This window comes from Erigeron canadensis, chromosome 9, assembly GCF_010389155.1.
Source record: "Erigeron canadensis isolate Cc75 chromosome 9, C_canadensis_v1, whole genome shotgun sequence".
NCBI lineage: Eukaryota > Viridiplantae > Streptophyta > Magnoliopsida > Asterales > Asteraceae > Erigeron > Erigeron canadensis.
Window position 1 is genome coordinate 12,034,025 of NC_057769.1, and position 20,735 is coordinate 12,054,759.

The 20,735-nt window shown below is 34.9% G+C and overlaps 1 pseudogene; it reads right to left on the reverse strand.

Annotated features, from left to right (window-relative positions):
* Positions 1-20,735, reverse strand: part of LOC122580948 — a 36,075-nt pseudogene continuing 15,340 nt past the window's right edge.

Genomic DNA, 20,735 nt, shown 5'->3' on the forward strand with positions numbered 1-20,735 from the left:
GACCATAAAAATGAAATCAGCATCAGTATTTTATCAATCAAAAAACAACAAAACAGGTAGTATCACAATCACAGAAACCGTTTACTACTTATTCTGACACAAAAACATAAAATAGAATCATCGTCTAATATACCATCATTGCTTGACATTCAAAGAATCACCCAACATAATACAGTATCATTCAGAGCCCACCACGAAGACGAAGCACAAGGTGAAGGGTGGACTCTTTCTGAATGTTGTAATCTGCAAGTGTGCGTCCATCTTCCAATTGTTTCCCTGCGAAAATCAACCTCTGCTGGTCTGGTGGGATCCCCTCCTTATCCTGTATCTTGGCCTTGACATTATCAATCGTATCTGAAGACTCCACCTCCAAAGTAATGGTTTTTCCAGTCAACGTCTTGACAAAGATCTGCATCCCACCCCTCAACCGCAGTACCAAGTGAAGGGTAGACTCCTTCTGGATGTTGTAGTCTGCCAAAGTACGCCCATCTTCGAGTTGTTTTCCTGCAAAGATAAGCCTTTGCTGGTCTGGTGGGATTCCTTCTTTATCCTGAATCTTAGCCTTGACATTGTCAATCGTATCAGAACTTTCAACCTCTAAAGTGATTGTTTTTCCGGTCAACGTCTTGACAAAAATCTGCATCCCACCCCTCAACCTCAGCACAAGATGGAGTGTAGACTCCTTCTGAATGTTATAATCTGCCAACGTCCTGCCATCTTCAAGCTGTTTACCTGCAAAGATAAGCCTCTGCTGATCTGGTGGGATCCCCTCCTTATCTTGGATTTTGGCCTTGACATTATCGATGGTATCTGAGCTCTCGACTTCCAAAGTGATTGTCTTTCCAGTCAAGGTTTTCACAAAGATCTGCATACCACCACGAAGACGAAGAACCAAATGCAGAGTCGACTCCTTTTGAATGTTGTAATCAGCAAGGGTACGCCCATCCTCAAGCTGCTTTCCAGCAAAGATCAGCCTCTGTTGGTCTGGTGGGATCCCTTCCTTATCTTGAATCTTTGCCTTGACATTATCAATAGTATCCGAGCTTTCAACCTCCAAAGTGATGGTTTTCCCTGTCAAAGTTTTTACAAAAATCTGCATACCACCACGAAGACGAAGGACCAAGTGCAGAGTTGATTCCTTCTGGATGTTATAATCTGCCAAGGTCCTGCCATCCTCGAGTTGCTTGCCAGCAAAAATCAATCTCTGCTGGTCTGGTGGGATCCCTTCCTTATCTTGAATCTTCGCCTTAACATTATCGATTGTGTCTGAGCTTTCGACCTCCAAAGTAATGGTCTTTCCTGTCAACGTCTTGACAAAGATCTGCATACCTCCCCTCAACCTCAACACAAGATGGAGGGTTGATTCCTTTTGAATATTGTAGTCTGCCAGGGTCCTGCCATCCTCGAGCTGCTTTCCAGCAAAGATCAACCTTTGCTGATCTGGGGGGATACCTTCTTTGTCTTGGATTTTGGCCTTGACATTATCGATAGTGTCAGAGCTCTCGACTTCGAGAGTGATGGTCTTACCCGTGAGAGTCTTAACAAAGATCTGCATATTCTATATTATTACAAAAAAAATGCAACTCCGTAAGAAAAAACTCCAACATTAAAACCCAAACCAAAAACACAATTACACATAGATATAGATATACAAATACATACATAAATCACACAACTTCCAAACAAATATATACGCATAAACTGCATCTGATCAGAAGTGAACACGAAAACAAATCGTACACTTATTGTCACATAACTACTTAAAAAAAAAAATTAGATAAAGAATTACTACAATTATTGGGGAGAAAGGCCAGATTCAGAATAAAACAATCATAGTGACTAATTACAATTACATGGTTAACAATCATCAAATGAAACTAAACAAACACCTTAATCAGTTTAACATATAAATTATTATCAAAATCTAATTAAATCATATAAGTATTTTACAAATAAAAAATTGCAAAAACTGTGTATGATCAGGAGTAAAAACAATTTTAATGTGGAATTAGTACAATCATCGTAGAGAAAGGCCAGATTCAGAAGGAAACAAATAAATTACAGCTACATATATACATACACAAATTATAAAAAAAACTACACGACTTTCAATTGAAACTAATTATAAAAATATATATTATTATAAGTACTTGAATAAGCATCGGAACGAATAAATACCTTTGGGAGAGAAATACGAATTTTAGGGCTTTTTGTTGTTGTTTGTAACGAGAAGATTTGAATTGATTATAATTTGTATGAGTGAAAGTTGAATTATGATTGTGATCAAGGGGGTTTTATTTATAGGAAAAAAGAGTCGGCAAGAGTACAAAAATATTAAGGCGAAAGTGTCGAGTAAGCCCACAAGAGGTTTCATTCTTTGACTCTACTTCTGCTTTTGGTTCACGAAGATTCTAGAATATGTCATCATTTGAAAAACTAAATTACACTTTTGGTCCTACCGTAGTCGATAAATTATAATTTCGTTCATAAGTTTCATAAATTCCATGAAAAAAATTGTTTCTTTATATGCTTTTGGTCGTATGATAGGGGGGAGTTTTTAACTAAAATAGTATATTTAAAAAATATATTTACTAAAATGGTATACTTTGTAAACTATTTATAAAAATGGTGTATTTACCAATTATCACCCAAGAACTAGATGGATGTATCCCATATTTATAGCCACCACCGCTGGCGACCACAATAACACCCATACTATTGGATTTTAGCAGAAATTATAGGTGCAATCATCACAAATACTTCCATTACGAATATATGATAGTGATGAATCTTCTATATGTTTTTTTTAATGTGAATCTGAGAGTTTTGTTTTGGCCATTAAATTGTTATATTAAATGATAACTGATAAGCTTTTGTTGAGGATGGTTTGATTCAGAAGAGTAAAAAAGGGTAATATGGGTGTGTTGTAGGGGATGGTGAAGAAACACTATTGTTGTAATAGTATTAAAAATACCCCATTAGGGTAAATATTTTTTTTTTAATGATAGGGAAAAGGTAAAAAGCCCGACCTCACATCCATTGGTAATTTAAACCAAAATTGTAAATGAAGTAAATTTTTGAACCAAAGGTGTTTTATAATAATTAAGGACAAAATAAGTAATTTAATGACAACGACAGTGATTAAAAGTATAATTTACTAACTCATTCTTAATGCATATGTTTTCCAAATAAAAAAATGTAAGAGATCTAACTAAATTACTTAAACATCAAGTCATCAGTAATAATATTTTTAGGGCCACATTAGTTATTTTGCGTTATTATTATAATACTTCTGGACCATAGTCTTTATCTACCAATTATAGTACTAAATAGGATTGATGGGTTCTTTAAATGATACATGACACAATATTTCATCAATATATGTATATTTATCTAATCACTAAAATATGTTTTGAGTTTTAAATTTGTTATAAACTTTAGGAGTATTTAATATAACTTTGATATAGTATTTTTAAAAGTATACTTATATGAGTTCTAATCAATTTATATATCTAATTACTTGTATTAAATAAGTTATTTAATATTATTTTATTTATATAAAAATAAGAACTCTAGCTAAATATTCAATGTAAATACCCAAGATAATGTAAGTATATGTATGGCTACAAAAGAATTCTATTTTTACGGTTTATATCACACGATACACACGCTCAATCCGTAAATCTAATATCATACAAATTTACGATAATGTAAGTATATGTATGGCTACAAAAGAATTCTATTTTTACGGTTTATATCACACGATACACACGCTCAATCCGTAAATCTAATATCATACAAATTTACAAAAGACAATATGGTTTACTTCACGAAAACTTGTGTCTATTTTAAAGTATGTAGTATGTCGTCGACTTGCTTCAATACTTGTGTCATTTCATTTCTACCAATTTATATTGTGTGTTGGTTGATTTTTTTGTTTCTGGTATAAATATGTTGAAAAATATGATTGTAGTGGTGGACCATCTATTTGAAGCAGAAAAGTATAATTACGTCCATACATATTCTTTCAATTTAACTATCACATCATTTTGACCCTTAGATTAAAATCAACGATCATGATTCATAAATAATAATTGAATCCTTGATTTTAATGTAAGAGTTAATAACTTTCTCACTTGAGACAATCCCCCACCAAACTTAAGGGCATCTTTACCCGATGTTTGGTAAGCTTGTAAAACCAAAAGCAGGTGAAAAAGAAAATAAGGTAGCGATGGTCAAAAACAAGTAGTGTACAGATCATCACCTAACAAAATAATAAGCTTAAAGTCAAAATCTTTAAATTTTCTTGTTTTCATCACTGTTAATTGGATATGAGAGTTCATTAGAAATATTTCTAAAGGGTAGAGTTGAAAGAAAAATGTTTTTAGAATTTTAGCTATTAATGATATTGACAAATGACAATATTTAATGGGTAGGTTAGGCACTAGGTCTATTTTAGGTGTCTCTATCAAAACTATTACGGACATCGTGGTACGTAAAACCCATTACACCTTTTTTTTCTTTGGTGCAAACTTTCTTCACATCAGTATCAACAAACATCACGGGCAGCAATGTAATCGTTTAGAATCGAAGTGAATGTTACAAGATCGTAACTTCTTGCTTATAAATAAGTGTTCAACGAAAAATCAACTTTACTATGTTGCTGATATAGAAGCACAAACCCCTGTGACTACAAAGGAGAATCAAATTATTTATCTTTAAGACCAAAGCTACTTTGTTAGATTATTATTGTGTCTTCTGTATGACTGTTCATTTATATCAATCTTGCTTGTTCATCACATCTATCTAAATCTGAATATATGTTATGATGTCATAAACAGATTTTCCATCGTGAAAATTACTAGATAACAGCTCAACTTAACTCGAAGTCACCTATCACTCTACAAACAAGGTCTAGTCGTCCTATAAACTTAGCGATGGCATACTTTTATCATTCATGTCTTGGAATGGGAACAATCACAATTCACAAACATGGAGAGTTTGAAGGAATTCATATTTTTAAGAAACGGGGTGGAATTCTGTGCGTTCAATGCACATTGGATCAGCACTCGGAAATGATGCCAAAGTCTGCATCTTTTGAAAACCCAACTTGTCTATATATTCATGCTTGTAACTACACTGTGGGTATATGACTAAAATCAAGACAAAAATGTGGACGTTTCGTAGTGGTTCGTGGTCCATTTAGATTCCATTCCTCTTCCGGCCAATGTAGAATAGAAACGCATTCCAAATTCTAAATTGTATATAAAAAGACACAACAGCATCATGCAGAGGGAGCCAATTTGCCAATTGTTCAGCCTCATGTTCCGACATTTCAAATTGCTACTTCATAGGTAATACTATCAGTTTTCCATTGAAATGACGGGCATCAACAAGCCATGAAAATTAACTTTATGTTACCAGGGTACGAGGTGATCAGAAATCTTATTATGAGGATGTCATGACCAGAGATTGGGTTAGGGGGATGATGAGAGTTCAGGGTATGATACAAACATACACAGGCATACTGAAACTTTCAAAAGCTAGTTCCGGGTTACTATTAGTCCCATTATAACCAAATGGCATAACTAAGTTTCTAACTACAGATAACAAGATAGACCAAGACACAAGACAGAACGCCATAAGCTAATAATAGCATTCGTATAACAAATCACAAAACAAGAAATACATATAGCATCACAATCACATAAAATGTATATTACTTGTGCAGCAGAAAAGCTTCATAGTCTCAAAAACCATCCCCCACCCTTGACACTCAAAGAATCACCCAACATAATATCATTCAGAACCCTCCACGAAGACGGAGCACAAGGTGAAGGGTCGATTCCTTCTGAATGTTGTAATCTGCAAGTGTCCTGCCATCTTCCAACTGTTTACCGGCAAATATCAACCTCTGCTGGTCCGGTGGGATACCTTCCTTATCTTGAATCTTAGCTTTCACATTGTCAATCGTGTCTGAACTCTCGACTTCCAAGGTAATGGTTTTTCCAGTCAAAGTCTTGACAAAAATCTGCATCCCACCCCTCAACCTCAGCACCAAGTGAAGGGTAGACTCTTTCTGGATGTTGTAATCAGCTAGAGTACGACCATCTTCAAGCTGTTTTCCTGCAAAGATAAGCCTCTGCTGGTCCGGTGGGATTCCTTCTTTATCTTGGATCTTAGCCTTGACGTTGTCAATGGTATCCGAGCTTTCAACCTCCAAAGTAATGGTTTTCCCTGTCAAAGTTTTCACAAAAATCTGCATCCCACCACGAAGACGTAGGACCAAGTGCAGAGTCGATTCCTTCTGGATGTTATAGTCTGCCAAGGTGCGGCCATCCTCAAGCTGCTTGCCAGCAAAAATCAACCTCTGCTGGTCTGGTGGGATACCCTCCTTGTCCTGAATCTTAGCCTTGACGTTGTCAATGGTGTCAGAGCTTTCGACCTCCAAAGTGATGGTCTTCCCGGTCAACGTCTTGACGAAGATCTGCATACCTCCCCTCAACCTCAGCACAAGATGGAGGGTTGATTCCTTTTGGATGTTGTAGTCTGCCAAGGTACGCCCGTCCTCGAGCTGCTTGCCAGCAAAGATCAACCTCTGTTGGTCTGGTGGGATCCCTTCCTTGTCCTGGATTTTCGCCTTGACATTATCGATGGTATCTGAGCTCTCGACCTCGAGAGTTATAGTCTTACCTGTAAGAGTCTTCACAAAGATCTGCATATTTCTGTATTAACAAAATCACTAATACCGTAAGAAACAAACTCGATATAAAACCTCAATTAAATTTAAAAATATCTTTACATACACAAATTACAATCCTTTTAAATACCCTTTATATATTACAGTAACATACATAACTCCACATCAAACCCAAAACCAATTTACAATTACATATACATATACACACACACACACACACATAAATTATTTATACGTATATTACATGAGGATCTATCAAACAATTATATACACATAAACTGTATCTGATAATAAGCTTATTGTCGCAAAGGCCCGATCAAGAATAAAATATTACAATTATTGCTATGAGTGCTACAAAGGCCAGATTCAAAATAAAACAATCAGAAAAGTTAATTAATTACAATTAGATGCATAACAAAATCGATAAGCAGACGGATGGAATAACAATCAAACATCTAAACAAACAGATCAATTTGACAAAATAAATTAATATCAAAAGCTAATCAAACCATACAAGTATTCAGCATATGAATTACAGATATATACACATAGTAATTATTATTTTGAAAATTTGAATAATAAGCCATAGTAATTCGAAAAGATAAATACCTTTCGGAAATAGAGAGAAACGAAATTAGGGATTTTTGTGGTTGGTTATTTGCTTCTTGAGTTAGGTATGAATGAGTGAATTATTGTGATTTATGAATTTGGGATTCGGGTTATATTTATAGGAAAAGGGAGTCGGTAGGAGAATATTTTGACGAAAATGTCGTGTAAGCCCATGGTCATGGATAGTTTCATCCTTATGACTTTTCTTCTGTTTTTGGTTCACGAACTTCTAGAATATTTTACCATTATAAAATAAATAATAATAATAATAATAATAATATTGTTAGTGGATTTTAACGTTAAAAATAATTTCAAATACTTTTTTTACATGACTTTCGAACATAAACAAACAATTCATTGACAAATAGGAGCCGATTTTTACACGAATTAATGGTGCAGTTTATTGTCGGCTTACATGCTATTTTGATTTAAAATCGTTTAACTCATATATTGTTTTCATCTAGACATTTAAATTAAAAAAAAAGTCAAAAATTTGAAAACTCGATATAAATATACTTTTATGTCCACATCCTTCTAAACTTCTAATTTTTTTTCTTTACTTATGTTGGTTTTTCATATTTACACCAACTCCCATACTCCCATGTTTGCAAAACAACATCACCTTCTGTTCTATACACCGACACCAAATAAAAACAATCATGGATCGAAAAATCAAGAAAGTTTTAATGAAATCAAAAAACAAATCCCTCAATTCAATGATAATACTCAGTATTGACATACATATTATAAAACCTTTGTGAACTACTTATCTTTGGATTTAGTGTAGTTCAATACTTTCTTCACTATAATAATTTTTATTAAAATTTTCAATTCCACAAATTTATCCCCATGAATGTCACGATACTTGAGATCCTCCAGGTTAGTTAATGCAATACGACTATAAACTCAACAAAAAAAAAGGTAACACAACTACTCAAACATTAATTAAGAAAAAATAATAGCAAGATAAAATAAAAATAAAAAATCATCAACGTGGAGATCGATTGTCATGAAAAGTTCCACTTCCATCATTGGTTTCGGCCAACATGAATGATACGAAACCTCGACACTAATGTTTTACTAATTATCTATGGTTTCCGCTTACTATATTTGTTATTTTTTTTAGTTTCATTAACTTCTTTATTCTTGATCTTTTTGCCCATGTTTTTTTTACTCGGTGGCGTACAGGCATGTAAAGAGCAAATAGAAGTATTTTCTTTTTCTTTGGGTATTAGATGAAAATTTGAAAATCGTAAGAAAGCATAATAGAGTTTAGGAGGAATGAGGGACAAAAGTAAATTCATGCTTAGTTTCCATAAAACAATTAAAAAGACACGTGTAAATATCACTTCCCTTGACAAAAAGTGAGGTCCTAGCTTGTTGATTGTGTGATAAATGATTTATGTGGACTTGTACACATAGTACATTGGACATGATTTAGGTTGTCATGTCACATGCACGTTTAAGGGCCCTAAAATATTATGTAAATATTGGTGTGATATATTTTTAATATATCTTTTGGTGAAAGTCTCGAGCATTGGTGTAAGAGTTAAGCTTAACCCACATGAAGTCTATTTAGGCGGAGTGTGCTATGGCGTTACTTGGGACCCTGATCAGGTTCTCTTGTGAATACAACCTGGTATTTAGAGTATTTTGGGTGTCGTGGTTGACCACCTGGTGTTAACGGAATACTCATGGATTTGGTTATGCCTATCCATAACGACATAGATGGACCACCGTAAGGTCTACCCATCAAGTCGGTTGTGAGGTTCCATAATTGGCTATTTAGCCTCCTCATACAACTTTTTTATGTAGTTTATCATGGCATAACCTTTGGTGATTTATGCAGCTTAAGTAGTTATGTGGATATTGGTGATTATGGGGGATTGCTAGGCACATTATAGGATTTGATAATCCTTATTATGCAGTTTATGTTGTTTTGTTGTTTGTGCCTTTATATATGCATGAGTTGATTTATTAAAATATTTTAATTGGCAATCCTTTTATTTATACTAACATGTTATCTTACTCAGCTTTAATAGCTGACACTTGTTTTGCGGAAATGTGTTGTGCCCTCAGGTTAGACATTGATCAGTGGCTTGGTAGCTTGCTTGTGAGATGAGTAGCTATTACTGGAGCTTTTGGATGTTGGCTTTAGTTACCCATAGTTGCACTATTTAAGTAGACTTATTTATTTAGCCCATTTGGCTTTTATTACATTGATTGTCTTTATTGAGGTTGATTGTGGGTTTCATTTACAAAGACCCATGTAAACCTAGAATTAAGCCCTCTATTTATAGGGAATAATTAGGTTAAACATTGCTTGGAAAATAAGCTAGATCAAAGCTTACAAAGCCTTAATGTGGCCGCCCCCTAGTTTTAGGGTCCAAATCCATTTTTCAATTTTCACATTTTAATCTTCCTCTTTAATTAATTAAATACAATTAACCTTTTAATTATGTTTAATTAATCATTTCGTGATCAAACTAATTAATATATTACTTTAATATATCAATTAATATTATCGAGTTACCGTGTCATTTCGTGTGACCCCGTAGGCTTAAATTATTTCCGGACATGCGATTTATAATAAAATGATCACACTCCAACAGCTCCCACTTGAGCATGTTATTATAAAGACAATAACATTGGTTGATGTCTAGCGACACTCCAATGCTCCCGAAAATATTTAAGAATAGATTCTTACGTTGCCAAGTTGAAATGATTTAGTCTTTAATATCCCTTTGTTCAGATACCCTTGTTAATTATGAATATGGATCAATGTCATTTCATAATTTAACGATTATGTTTCTCATTTCTACAATTAATTAAGATTACCAAATTAGTCAAGACAACTTCTTGAGTTCATTTGGGTGTGGCCACACAAACATCTTCAATTAATTAATGAGGGCGCCAAATGGTATCATACTTCAGTTGCAAATTGAAAGAACAAATCCTGTATTGACTACAAGTGTCTGGCCATGTCGTTTCTCAACATTTCTGAAAATAGCCCTTTATTACTGCCCTGTTCAGGACAGTTAGGAACTATATCAAGAAATGCAATCCACACATGCATAACTCACTTGTATCTCAAGTCAAAGGATAAATAAAATAACCATTTCACGAATTTCATTTAATGATGCCGATCCAAAAAATGATAATTCGTTCCGTGGGCTAAGTCCAATATTCACCTTTTGATCATGTGAGTTTGGTACGATCCACTATCTTCAAAATATTCCCTTAAATATTTTCACCAATCTCTCACAATTGTCTTACTTTAATTATATTCCCATATAATTAATCGACAATGGACGTTTAGAATATTCAACTAATATTCATGGATTTAAACATGCAAATATAGGACACAATTATTATAAAAATGAAACCACTTATACCGCGTATAAAAATTCATTTATTCAAAATAACAATTGTTTAACATCCCATTATCCAAATACCAATCACAGATTTACATGATATAACTTAGCAATAACCTATGCCCACGACATACTTATTGACCTTTACTTTTGACAATGCCTTTGTAAAAGGATCCGCTAAGTTATAATCTGTGTGAACTTTGAGTAATTTGATTTCACGCAATTCGCTTTGCTTACGAACGTAGCGATATCTTCTCAGGTAATGTTTGGCACCTTTCTGAAACCCCAGGTTCATTGGCAATGATAATTGCTCCCGAATTATCACAGTACAGTTCCATAGGTGTGTTATTTGAGGATTATCATATAAATCCAAAAATAAACTTTCTAATCCAGACAACCTTCATGTCGTCTTCTCTGAGATGACAATATACTCAGACTCTGTCACATACATAGCAACTGTGGTTTGCTTTTAGCTTAAAGCATTCCATTGTGTCTTCATTTAAAATGAAGACGTATCCCGACTGATATTCTTGAAACATCTTCATCAGTCATGAAATCCAACATCACAAATTCTATTACCATTTGAATTTTGATCAGGATTTCAACCATACACCAAAAATAGTTCTTTAGTAGCCCGCATGTACTTAAGAATATTTTTCACAACAGTTCACTGATCCACTCCGGGATTTTGCTGATATCGGCTAACAATATTTGAGCGAACACAACTTCAGGTCTAGTGCATCTTACCGTATACATGATAGAACCCACCGCCAAAGCATAAGGAATTCTTTTCATACACTCCACCTCTTCAGGCGTAGAAGCACCATTCTTGCTAGATAAATTAAGTCCTTCTTGCATAAGCAAATTTCTGCGCTTATAATTTTCCATCTTGAATCTCCTCAAGATCTTAAGCACTTTGACTTAATCCAATCAATCGTTTACTTCTATCTCTATAGATTTTGATTCCAAGTATGAATGCTGCTTCACCCAAGTCTTTCATAGCGAAACATTTTCCAAGATAAGATTTAACGTCTTTCAACATTGGAATGTGATTTCTTATTATCAATATGTCATCGACATACAGGACAAGGAAAGTAACACTACTCCCACTAGCTTTGCGATATACACATGGCTCATCAGGATTCTGAACAAAATCAAACTTTTTGATCTCTTCATCAAACCTTTTATTCCAACTCCTTGATGCTTGCTTCAATCCATAAATGGACCTTTGAAGTTTGCACACTTTGTTGGGATGTTTTGGAACGACAAAACCTTCTGGTTGTACCATATAGACTTCCTCGTCTAGAAAACCATTCAAGAAAGCAGTTTTAACATCCATTTGCCATATCTCATAGTCATAGAACGCTGTTATGGCTAAGATGATCCTAATAGCTCTAATGTCCGCAACCGGAGAAAATGTTTCCTCATAATCAACTCCAAAAAGTTGAGTATAACCTTTCGCCACAAGACGAGCTTTACAGGTGTGTACATTTCCATCCATGTCGGACTTCTTCTTGAAGATCCATTTAAACCCAACGGTTCTACCATTTGGTGGAAGATCAACCAAGCTCCAGACTTGATTATCTTTCATGGATTTCATTTCCACATTCGCAGCTTCAAGCCATTTGTCAGATTCCATATCTGATAATGCAGCATTGAAATTAGGAGGTTCATTCAAATCTCCTACTACGTGTTCTTCAGACTCAATATTAAGATTTAATCTATCACGAGCACGTATTGTCTTGAGAGAGGACCTACGAATTGGAATCGCTTTATCTTCAACTTGATATTCATTTAGAGATTCGTCTCTTTGAACATCCCCCCCCCCCAAGTTGAAGATTCCTAGTGTTTTCAGAGGCTGACACATCTTCTTGAGTTTCATCAAGTTCAACAATCCTCCCACTGTCTTCTTGAGATATGAGTTTCCTTTCAAGGAACTTAGTAAATCAAAAAAAACTTTGACAATGTTTCTGGTAGGAAAGTAGAAGTAGTAACTCATTGTTTCCTTTGAGTATTCTACAAAGATGCACTTAACACCACATAAATGTAGTGTTTTGTCAACCTTCTTGGTTGGAACCATATTGAGATTGCATGCAACAATCTCTAGAGCATAATCCCAAAATGAAATGGGCGAGTCTTAAGGTTCACCGTTTATCTCACCATGTTCAACAAGGTTTGATTTCTCCTTTCCTATATACCCTTATATAGGAGTAAGCTTTTGGATAAATCCACAAGCTTTTAGATGATCCTTAAACTTTTGCTTAAGTATTTTCCACCTTGATCCGAACGAAGATTCTTGATGGTTTTACCGAATTGATTTCCTACTTCATTTTTAAATTCCTTGAATATTTCGAAGACTTCATGTTTATGTTTAAGCTAATAAACATAACTATAATGACTGAAATCATTCATAAAAATGATGAAGTGGCTAGTACCTTTCCTTGACACATGCCTAAATGGGCCACATACATCCGTATGTATTAGTCCAAGTATTTCTTTATCCCTTTCCGGTTTTATGCGGCAAAGGTATTCTTGTCATCTTGTCGAAAACACAAGACATGCATTTGTCAAATGACTCATCATTTGTTTTAACGATCTCTTGTCAAATGATTCATCATTTGGTTTTAAGATCCCTTCAATTTGAAGTATGCATTTCTTGCTAACAACGCATTTAACAAATGATTCATCATTTGATTGTAAGATTTCTTCACTTTGAAAACTTTCAACGCGTTTCTTGCTAACCACCATTCCAAAAACGCACATTTTATCAAATGATTCATCATTTGAGCAAGATCTCTTCATACCGAAGATTTCCAATGCGTTTCTTGTTAATGATGATGTCAAAAGCATGCATTTATCAAATGATTGATCATTTGATTGTAAGACACCGTCCCTTTGAAGTCTTTAAATGCCTTTCTTGACAAAATTAAACAAGATGACTATGTCAAAGATAATTAGAGTCCAAGTTAAACTTCTATTTGCTATTGAATTATTATTTGTATAACAACGCACATAATTCAATTTTGAAGATACTTGAAGCACTGGTCGAACCAGCTTGCTTCTTCTTCGCATTCAACTTAGCTAGATACTTTAGCCGTATGCTTCTTTTGCCAAAAGGGTCTTTTAAGGTTTTGAGACAAATACAACTTGTTTTGTCTTACCAAAAATCTTGCCCTTAGCTTACAGTTGTTTTGCTTTCCGAACCTTTCCCCCCTTGATCATAAGAACTTGGGATGTAGCAGATTTCCTTGGAAGCTCTTTCTCATACTCAATTAACATGACATGAAGTTTAGCTGTGGTTTTACTCTTGCTATGCATATTATAATTGCGCACGAACTTCTAAAAAATCCCCTTTTTAGGTTCATGCCAATAGTAATAGGGGTGAGTATGGATCGGTTTGGTTCGGTTTTTGCTTAAAACCGAAACCAAAACCGATCCATTCGGTTTTTAAAAAACCAAAACCATTGGATTCGGTTTTTGTTCGGTTCGGTTTCTCGGTTTTCCGGTTCGGTTTGGATCGGTTTCGGTTTTTTTAATAAATTTTGTTTTTTAAGTTTTTTTAAAATATTATGTTATAAATTTAACTTTCAATTGTTAAGAAAAAAATATGATATAAACATTCAAATACAGATAAGCTTTTTATTAAGTAATTATATTTTTTAGGTGTTAAAATTTGTATAACTTTTATAAAACGAATTATTTTTACTGTACGTTTTTATTAAAAATATACAACTTGTATAGATTTGTACAATAAAAAGATAAAAAGATAAAATTATTAACATATTTATAAATTATAAGTAATAAATATAAATGGAATATGATATAAAAATAAAATAAATTAAAATATATTTAGTTCGGTTCGGTTCGGTTTTGATCGGTTTTTTGGCATATGAAACCGAAAACCGAACCGATCCGTTCGGTTTTTAGAAAACGAAAACCAAACCAATGGATTTCGTTCGGTTTTCGATTTTTTCGGTTTGGTTTTGTCGGTTTTTTTCGGTTTTTGGTTTTCCGGTTCGGTTTTTGCTCACCCCTAAATAGTAATATGCAGATGATACGCATAGTTTAACCTTTCCAATTTCCCATGAGTACCTCTTCAACTAGAGTACTTGAGGACTAATCGATGTTCCATGCTCGTGTCGCAAGTCATGAAGTTGATCAACTAGGTCGAATAACTCCACTCCGGCTTGCTTTTAGTACAAAGACTTGAGTTCAGTGAGCATATCACATGGAAATGAATGCTCAAATTGCTTTTGAAGGTCGACATTCATGCTTTCCAACATTAAACAAGCAACCTCATTGTGTCTATCGTACCGAGCATTGTATGCAGCCAACTTTCAAGTTGAAGCATTCACTCCCGGAACAACGGTGTCTGCTCATCAATGACTTGAACCCAGTCATTAAAGTTTGGCTCCAGAAAGTCTTTTCCTTTCAAGCATCGACCTGAAAGCCGATTGGTGTATATTTTGAGAAGGATTTGTTGTTGCCATCTTCAAAACAGACAAAAGTTCAATTATCGGTATTTTCAATAATTAATCCTTAAGAAATGTAATTTACCCTTGTTAAATTCATCTAACAAATTACTTTCACTAAGGCTAGGATCCAACTTGACATACAATCATTTCATCAATTGATCTGCTAGAAATGACGGTATTCAAAAGGTAATCGAGAATCGATAATTGCATTCATGCAACTCCTAGAATTATGGGACTTACAACAACACTGTAAAGGGGTATTAAGTGTTTTGTAAACATGTTTTGTCCCATCTTATGCCACGGGTCAAGGTCTCACCTCTTAACTCGTTTTACGTCGCCAAATTAAGAACATGTAGATAGTCCACCGCTATCTCACAACGAGTGGTAATGTACCTTGAAGAGATACAATTCGCCTACGTCTCACGTAGAGCGAAAAGCACTGGCAAGTGTCCTTAGCAAAGTGGGTGACATTGACTTAACTTTAAATGGGTAATGCATTTGATGTGAATCAAAAGTTTAAGTTTGAAGACTCATGCATAATCTTTGAAACATAATATTTAATAAAATTATTTGTATAGTCTTAACAACACAAGAGAGCTCGGTAGCTCCATTTGAACGCACAAAGAAGCGCAAGGGCAAAGGTTTGCGATGAACTCAATTAAAAACCCGCCCTTTTAGAAGGCTAGCACACTCCGACTTATACCTCTCTTAGAGTTTGTTCAAATGGGTGAGCCGGTGTATCTCAAGGTTGTAAGACTCCAATTCTATTAATGAAATCTCTATTTCGATAGTTCTTAGTCAACTTTATTTTCAAAACCAATTTTTGCATCACCTTTATACAACTTATAAACAATACAAAAATTAATAAACTTACTAATTCTGAACTACTTAATTAAGCAACAAGTTAAGGTGAGCCACCTAAACATGGTCACTATGGTTAATGCATATGTTTAAACCCGGCTCCCCCTTCCGAAGAAGAGGACCACATGCATCAAGTTACCTTGATTGTGTAAGCCTTTAAACAAAATAACTAACATTTAGCACATAAACACATAAAACATGCTGACTGGAAATTTCCAGTAGCTTCACGACCAGTTTAAGCCTATTTCTGGTCCGATTCAGATTTCAACTAGAACTACAAAGTTGTAGCCCTATGAGTCGAAAATCTAAAATTTAAATTTCGACTTCCAACTCATTACCGATTAAAAGATATGAATTTTTTAGTGAACTGTCGCAAATCAGAAAAATCACACGAAAAATTCATATAGTCACACAATTATCTAATAATTAACCCTAATTATTGGATCATCATGCTTTGCAAAATATATCTATATATATTCAGTAAAATCACAATTAATTTTGCATGAATTTCTTGTGATTTTATTATTATTTAACAACTTTAAATAATCAAGATACACGTAATCATGCAATTCATTACATAAATCATGTCAATTCACAATTCAAAACTTGTTTGAGGGTTTCAATCTCCTTTGAATTAGGTTAAAATTTTAATTAAACAAAAACCCTAATTTTATTTAATTAAGAATCGATTTTAATTAATTAAAAATAAGAAAACAACCTTTTAATTATTTAACAATTTAATTAAAATCAACCAACCCTTAAACCCCCCTTCAAGTTTTGATCTTTGTAATTAATAGATCACATATGTGGCTCGTGATACCACTGTTAGAATATGAGCACATAAACATACATAATCACGAGTAAGCGCAACGGAAGAAATCAAAACAAATATGCAATCAAATTAATTAACAAAGAATAGAATTGAGTTGTGTACCTTATGCAAAGCTCCAATAAATATAATAATAATGGGATTATTATTAAGTAGGGTTTAAAGCAAAACCTCTCTACGATCGCACACTAGACACCCCGTATAATGTATGCTAGTACTCCGATCACGAACCGAACAACCCTTTGTTACTATCCCTTAAAGTCGAACCGAACAAAACCAAAAAAACCCTTTGATGTTGCTACCCACGGCCGAACCAAGAAAGAAGGGAGAAAGAGGAGAGAATTATGTGTGAAAGAATGAATGAAAAACCTAGAATTAAACCCTCTATTTATAGGGAATAATTAGGTTAAACATTGCTTGGAAAATAAGCTAGATCAAGGCTTACAAAGCCTTAATGTGGCCGCCCCCCTAGTTTTAGGGTCCAAATCCATTTTCCAATTTTCACATTTTAATCCTCCTCTTTAATTAATTAAATACAATTAACCCTTTAATTATGTTTAATTAATCATTTTGTGATCAAACTAATTAATATATTACTTTAATATATCAATTAATATTATCGAGTTACCGTGTCATTTCGTGTGACCCCGTAGGCTTAAATTATTTTCGGACATGCGATTTATAATAAAATGATCACACTCCTACAAAACTTACCCACATATTCCTTATTCTTGTATATACATCACTATATCTAGAACGTTTGAGAGAAATATTTTGACCTACCGAATGTTCCTCTATATATGGGGGTGAACTAGTTCATTAGGTTTGAGGTATGATGTCTTGGAAATTGAATATCATTTGGGTTGGTAGCCGCTGGCTTGACGAGTAATCAATCGTAACCAAATTAAACTTGAGCAGACTTCCGAATCTCACAAACCTTGCATTAAATACCCGAAATTTGACAGCTTTACTAGGAAACTAAACCTAGAAAATAATCCGTAAACCCACTGTCCAAGTTTGCAATTTGTGTAAGTAGATAACTAAATACAATCCAAGAAACATTTTTACAACCCCAAACTTGAACCTTTTGTCAAGGAAGGAACAGGGGAGATGAAGGGGAGGAAAACATATAACTGAGTTCACTTTGTCGTAGAGCACCAAATCACAACTGACCTTATTCACGACATACAATAACATGGAACCAAGAAAGGGACAATGATAAAAACTTACTGGAACACCATTGATCTGCTTCATACTCCAAAAACCAATAAATGGGCAATAATACGAATAACAAATTATGACTTCTGCAAATAAGTTCCAGGTTAGTACTTGTCCGATTAAGGCCAAACAGTATAACTAGTTTTCTAACTACAATTGCTCATTAAAAGCATCCATTCATAGTCCATGACACAGACAGAACACCATAAACTAATTAGCATCAGCATTACCAATCACAAAGCAGCAGGTAGAATCACAACCACAGAAACTGTTCATTACTTCGGCAGACGAAAAACTTAAAACAAAATCATTGTCTCATATTATTTTATTTTAACATCTCAAAAAGAGACAAAGGGCCACGCTTTCTGAATGTTGTAATCAGCAAGAGTCCTGTTATCTTCCAGTTGCTTACCTGCAAATGTCAACTTCTGCTGGTCGGGTGGGATACCCTCCTTATCGTGAGTCTTAGCTTTCACATTGTCAATAGTGTCTGAACTCACAACTTCCAGGGTAATGATCTTCCCAGTCGACGTCTTCACAAAAATCGGCATCCCAACCCTCAACCTCCGGACAAGATTGACCGTCGACTCCTTCTGAACTTTATAATCTGCCAATGTACGGCCAATTACAAACTGCTTACCGGGAATATAAGCCTCTTTGGATCCCCTCATCTTTGGATCTGCCTTGAAATTATCTATAGTATCTGAGCTTTAACCTCCAAAGTGATGGTTTTCCCTGTCAAAGTTTTCAAAAAAAATCTGCATACCATCACGAAGAGGAAGAACCAACTGCGGAATTGATTCTTTCTGGATGTTACAGACGCAAGGCTACGTACATCCTCAAGCCGCTTTCTGGCAAAAGATCAACCTGTTTTGGTCAGGTGGGATCCCTTCCTTATCTTGAATTATTTCTTGACATGGTCAATAGTGCCTGAGCTTTTTCCAAAGTAATAGTTTTTCCTGTCAATATCTTAACAAAAATTTGCATACCACCACAAAGATGGAGGGAAAAATGGATGTTGTAATCAGCAAGGGTAATCGTTGGTTTCTCATAGATGCTTGATCATAAGACATTACATGCTCTTTGCCAAAAACATTAAACATTGACTCATGCCCGAAAGAATTCTCACCATCATCAGACGTACTGTGTGATGCTGAAGACGATAGTCAATGTGGATTTGTTTTACCGCAAGTATTGGCCTAACTGTAAGAGCTTGGATGAAGAATTCAAAAATTGAGCTATCATCTGTTCTTTAGTCATTGTCCATTGCCTTTCTGATAGTTGTTTCAAGAACACCCTTTGACCGACACTTAAGTTTCTAAAGAGCCAAACCCACCCGACCCGCCCACTTTGCCAGGCCTAGTGTCAGTGCTTTCTACCTCCAAGGTGATAGTCTTCCCTGTCAAAATCTTGCCGAAGATCTGAATCCCTCCCCTCAACCTGAGTACAAGGTGAAGTGTGGATTCCTTTTTGATGTTGTAGTCTGCCAAGGTCCGGTGGGATACCCTCCTTCTCTGTCAAAGTTTTCACAAAAATCTGCACACCTCCATGACGACAAAGGACCAAATGCAGAATCGATTTCTTCTGGATGTCATAGTCAGCAAAGGTACGTACATCCTGAAGCTGCTTTCTGGCAAAGATCAACCCGTGTTAGTCAGCTAGAATGCCTTTCTTATCTTGAAATTTTTCTTTGGCATTGTCATTGTCAGTAGTGTCTAAGCTCTCAACTTCCAAAGTGATAGTCTTTCCAGTCAATATTTTCACAAAGATCTGCATACCACCACAGAGACGAAGGACCAAATGCAGAGTCGGTTCCTTCTGGATGTTGTAGTCGGCCAAGGTCCCATTCTCAAGCTGCTTGCCAGCACAAATCAACTTTGACAGTCAATGAATAGAAACATATCTTTTGGGTAATTGTTGTCTTCTCCTGCTGGAAAGAGCTCTTCCCATCATTAGACAAACTGTATGATGCTAAAGACGATGGTCGATGGAGTTTGGATGAAGATTTCAAAAATTGTGCTATCATCTGTTTTTAGTCATTGTTAGTGGCCCTTTAGTCATTGTTAACTGTCAGTTGACTTTCTAAAAGAACCGGTCCACCATACTACAAAGTTACAAACCACATTTTAGTGTAAAGTTTTAGTGATAGATTTGATACATGTATTGTCAGTAAATGTTGTTTTCAAACATATTTTAGGTTATATATTCAGTGACACAACCATCAATATCCTCATAAGGATTCACCAAACATAAAGATGACTATACAAAAGAATAAGATTTGCACATAACAGAATGTTTTACATGAACAAATTAAAAAATAAACTCAATAGTCATATAACACTTGATTCAAAACTGTTAAAATGTGGGAACTAATCGAGGAATTCTGCTATGCACATTGGCCCGTCTTCTCAACTGCTCGTTGCTACTCTTATGTTGACGTTGCTGTCTGGGGAGAAGGCCGTGCCTGGATAACTCGTGGAACTCAATCACATGTATTTTTCGCTGCTTCTTCAAATTCTCTGCTTCTTGGTAACTTTGTTGCAACTTTCTTTTTGCAAGTTTGAATTTTTCTTCCATACTATTTTCTCCCTTCTGATTCGGTGTTGCCATCTTGGAACCAACCATCACTGCACTTTTTCCAGAATCTGTTTGGGACCTTTTTTCCATAT